General features: G+C 42.0%; 1 non-coding gene across 1 annotated transcript; it reads left to right on the forward strand.

Annotated features, from left to right (window-relative positions):
* Positions 1-481: 481 nt before the first annotated feature.
* On the forward strand, positions 482-619 carry LOC119933894. The gene has a single exon (XR_005452762.1). It is a non-coding gene; the product is annotated as a small nucleolar RNA SNORA7 (small nucleolar RNA).
* The last annotated feature ends 4,695 nt before the right edge of the window (positions 620-5,314 follow it).

Genomic DNA, 5,314 nt, shown 5'->3' on the forward strand with positions numbered 1-5,314 from the left:
GCATTCTCTTGCCTCCAATCCTCTAATAATCTTTCCTTCTCTGAATACCATTTTAAAGAAAATTTAATCAATAGGCATCTGATTTCCTTCCAGTGAATTTTTCCAGTGGTTGTTCAATAAAAATGCCTGGATGTGCTGCTAGAATTTCTTCTTTCCAAAATTTTAAATTCATGTCTGCTTGCAGAAGTAGAAAATGATATCTTGGGAGCAGGGCAAGAAAGTTTGTGTCCCTTGAGCCTTCTATGGGAAGATGTAATGTCCCCTTTCTTTTGGGGGATAGATCTCTCCTCTCTAATCGCTACCTAAGCCCTTTAAGGGGGCTTGTTATGTAAGGCAGCCATTCAGTTCTTGACATTTAGCTCATGTTTGTTTAAGGCAAACCAATGCCAGTATCTTAAAATCCTCAGAATCTGCCTTTTTCTTGAACAATAATTTGACGACCGGTGTTTTTTGTCTTATTTAATTATGGTAAAATCAGAAAGCCCTCTCAGGATCTCACCTGGTGGGTTTCCAGTACTTTACCATTCTCAGCTACAGGAGGGAGAGTCAAGCAGAGGCATACCCTTTCCATTCCTAGCTTGGCCAGTGGCTAGTGAGTGGAAAACAATCTGCTACAAGCCAAAACTCACTTGTGCTGGGCAGCAGCGGCATTGGAGACAGATGAGGGTGGAGACTCAAGTCAACTGTGTGGAAGAAGGCGATGGTAAACTACTTCTGTATTTTTACCAAGAAAACTCTCTGGATACACTACCAGAACTATCACAGATAGTGGTGGGGTGTTCTGGGAAAGATGTGTCCATGGAGTCACAATGGGTCGGCAATGACCTGATAGCCTAAGACAAGACCGGGAAAAAAGTCAAATTGTGCTTATGGGGAGACAGTGGGTTTGCTCAGATGACCTCTTTGTTTACCTGGGAATCCTTCTGATTGACTGCTGTAGCCCGTACCCTGACTCCACCAGCCTAACTAGGCCCTGAGATACTCACTGAAGCCAGCCAGGGAAGCAGTGCGGAGTGTGGGAACCAGGCTAGGGAGCTAGAAAAATCAGAAATGTTCCCTGCCAATCAGAAAGATGTGCTGATGTCTGAGTTCCCTGATGAATGCAAAGATAAGGTGCAGTGACACGCGACTCCAAAAATACTAGTCCTCCTACCCAATGCCAGACAATTAGCTCTGTCTTCACAGATTTAGTACAAATAGCAATCAAATCACTCAGTAATATTTCCTGTGCCTTTACTGTGGGAAACGCACTGTGTTAAACCCTTGAGATGAATACATTAGGAAGTAAGTCGACGTGACCCCTGCTCTCAAGGACTTGGCTTTTTTTGCTGAGTAGAGATCTCCTGAAACCTACAGACAAGTAACTATTGAGCATCTACTGGGTATAGAACACTGAATTAGATGTTATGGGAGCTACAAAGGAAATAGAAGACATGGAGCTTCTTGTCAAGGAACTCACAGTTAAAGGGGGAAGTTAGATAACCATAAATAAAGTGAAAAAAATAATTTCACTGGCCAGGAATTTCAGGTTTCTTCTGGATTCTGCCATACCCAGGAGCTCAGAGAGTTTGCTCCTCACGCTAAGTACTCACTTTCTCTAGTCTCCATAGGGCCAGTTGTAATTGCTTCAAATTTCTCATTTCTTTTCTCAGGTTTTTTTAAAAATTTTATCCTTTTCTTAATATAGTGGTGCTCTGGCTAATTTGAATTTCCTTGGGAAATTTAAAACCATTTTGTCCATGCTATCAGAAAGTTGACTACTGCACTTCTACTATCTAAAATACAGGAATATGTCTGCTATATTGTTATCCTGTACTCTCCCAAGCACTTTAGTACAGTACTCTGTACGCAGGAAACACTCAATGCATACAATTAATCCATACATTAAAAAACCCAGTACAATAAAAAGCCACTGCATTGCTGGGGTCTACAGAACCAATAAGTTTTACATACAAGCCCTCATTTCTAAGGCTATAGGTGTCATCCCCCTTTTCTGTTTCTTACATAAGGACGGGGTCTTCAAGGCCCTTGAGAGATCTGTGTGAGAGCTTCACCCAGGTAGGTTCCTTTGTAGCTTCTAAAGCTGCACACCCTGCTCCATGATTTCAATACTTTAGCTTCATCTTCAGGTAGATCAATAGCTTTGGAATTCTGAAAAGACTGCCAAAGAACCGAAACAAAGAAGTGAGCTTGTAAGTATCCTGCTTGTATCAGCTGATAAATTGTCCCCTCTTTAAGGAACTTATCTCTTTAGGACTTGCAGTATGAGGAATGGCATCATTTGTACTGTTTGCTTGGCTGGACGGCTGAAGCTGGATCCATTTAAAAGATAGTGAGATACTGTCGACAGCAATAGACAGGGTAATTGCAGAGCTACTACTGTGGTATAAATTACATCACTCTAAGTGGTGGAATGGCCTGAAGAGAGCGAAAAAATTTCTGACAATTTACTCGTCCTACTGCCCTTTTGACTGCTTATCACCGCTCAGCAGAAGAAAAGAGCTCTAGGTGAAAAAATTAAGTATTGATCAAATTAACAGTTTTTACTGATCTCTTTAAGAGAAAAAAGGAGAGGAACAATTAAATTTAGAACACAAAAGACTAGGCAGGATAACTCTTGACCTCGGCGTGGCAAAGCTCTCTGACACCGACAAGCAGAAAATACAATCTTGCTATGGAATTGTCTTTCTATTAGAAATTTAAGTGATGGAGACTTGGAAAGGCTGATCATCTCATTCAGCATCTGACAGACAGTCCAGTGGACACTCTTAAGAAGGATTCTGCAGCACCAATCCAAGGCCTACAGATGGTGGGTTTTAAGAGTCCAAGGGTGACAAGGGGCTCCTGGTTCTGGCCTCAGGCACTTGGGTTTTTTTCTGGGGAATGTAAGCCATTCTGAGCCTATTCTGATAATAATAATAATGATAATAATAATAATAATAATAATAATAATAGCATTTGTTACTATGTGCCAAGCACTGTTCTAAGCTCTGGGATAGATACAAGGTAGTCAGGTTGTCCCTCGTGGGACAACCTGTCTTAATCCCCATTTTACAGATGAGGTAACTGAGGCACAGAGAAGTCAAGTGACTTGCCCAAAGTCACAAAGCTGATAGTGGAGGAGCCGAGATTAGAACCCACTACCTCTGACTCCCAAGCCCGTGCTTTTTCCATTATGCCACACTGCTTCTCTCATTCTGACAGAATGCAGGGAACACAAAACTGAGACTTGTGTGATGTCTTTGTGTTTGCCTTTTCTACAAACAGGACACACGTCTGGCTGTTTGAGGTCTGGGTAGGATTATTTTCATTCAACTATTGGAGGAAAGAGTCTTACTCTATAGGGAAGGAGTTGGAGTGGTTCTGGAACAGATTAAGATCTGATTTAAAATGGAATGTTTGGCTTTAATGTGGTGTTTTTCTTTTTCTTTCATATTACAAATGGTTGTTGCATACATGCATCCAGAAAGACAATGATAGGAAATTTGAATCTTCTGGTAGGAGAGATTTTGTTTCAAATAGCTAGATGTTCTCCTCTAGGTATAGGGCACAAGAAAAATGGCTTGCAGTGCAGCAGTGGAGATTGAGGTTAGACATGAAGCAAATATCAAACAATGGTACTTATTGCATGCTTGCTATGTTCAGAGCACTGTACTAAGCACTTGGGAGAGTAAAATACAATGGAAGATTTTGAGGACTGGAATGAGCTACCAAGGGAAAGTGCAAAAGCTCTTTTCCTAGATATTCCCAAGAGAAGGGAGCAAGTGTTTTGAGATGCTCTACTGCAAATGTTCCTGGAGGCAGGAAGGTGGTCCTTACATCTTAAAATCTGAGCATCTTTCAGATTGTTTGCATATATATCCTCTTGCTCCTGCAAATCAAATCACTTTAAAGCAATTCTTTCAAAAGGGTTTGATTTCTTTCCATATGTTTACTCAGAAACAAGAGGTTAGATGAAGGGGCTGGAGCCCCCTTAAAAATCTAGATTTGGTAGCTCTAGAGTATAGTGGGATGATGTGGCATGCAAGTTTTGTTAACTCCATAACATAAACACTCCTTCTACCCTTGGCCTAATCACCACCTTGTTCCCCTTTTTTGTCTTCCCCTTAGGCTCTCCTGTCCTGGATGAAACAAGAAAAGTTATTACTCTCTCATCTTCCCTTCTATAGCACCACTGGCTGCTGGAGGAGGGGTGGAGAATGGGTGTGGTGGTGCCTGGAGAAGAAGGATAAAAAAAAGTTTTAGACACAATAATTTAATTCATTACCCTCGTTCCAGGTTGGATTATATGCAAATCATCTCAGAAAGGTGGGCAACACCTTATCTTCCCTCAGAGGGCTGCAATGGGGGAGAATTCACCCACTTTTAGAAACAAATTTCAGTGGGATTTATAACAGTGTTAAGGTGTTCTTAGGAGGATGTGGCAATTGTGAAGTTCTGGGGTGCAATAAGGCAAAGAAAGATGGAGGAAATTGAGGTAAAGACAGAAAAAAATAACACACCTCCGTAACACCTGCTATCACCCAGTTAATAATAATGATGATAATAATAATTCATTCATTCAATAGTATTTACTGAGCACTTACTGTGTACAGAGTACTGTACTATGTGCTTGGGAGAGTACAACCCAACCAGAAACAGAAACATTCCCTGCCCACAATGAGCTTACAGGCTAGAGTTGGGGAGACAGACAACATAAATAAATTTCAGATATGTACATAAATGTTATGGGGCTGAGAGGGTGAAGGACAAAGGGAACAAGTCAGGGAGATGCAGAAGGGAGTGAGAGAAGAGAAAGCGCGGGGGTTTGGGGAAGGCCTCCTGGAGGAGCTGTGCCCTCAATGGGGCTTTGAAAGGGGTAGAGTCTGTCAAATTTAAGGAGGGAGAGCATTCCAGGCTAGAGGCAGGATGTGGGCGAGGGGTCGGTGGTAAGATAGGTGAGATTGAGGCCCATTGAGAAGGTAAGCATTAGAGGCACGAAGTGCGCAGGCTGGGTTGCAGTGGGAGAGTAGCAAGGTGATATTTAATGATATTTATTAAGTGCTGACTGTGTGCCAAGCACTATACTAATCCCTGCAGTAGATTACAAGTAATTCAGGCCAGACCCAGTCCTTGTCCCCCACAAGGCTCATATTCTAATGTGGCAGGGAGAACAGGTATTGAATCCCCATTTTACAGTTAAGGAAACTGAAGCACTGGAAATGAAGTGTCTTGCCCAAGGTCATATATCAGGCAAGTGGCAGGGATAGGATTAGAACCTAAGTCCTTAGATTCCCAGACCCCTGTCCACTAGATCATGCTTCTTCTCCATGCC

The sequence above is a fragment of the Tachyglossus aculeatus genome, chromosome 10 (genome assembly GCF_015852505.1).
Source record: "Tachyglossus aculeatus isolate mTacAcu1 chromosome 10, mTacAcu1.pri, whole genome shotgun sequence".
NCBI lineage: Eukaryota > Metazoa > Chordata > Mammalia > Monotremata > Tachyglossidae > Tachyglossus > Tachyglossus aculeatus.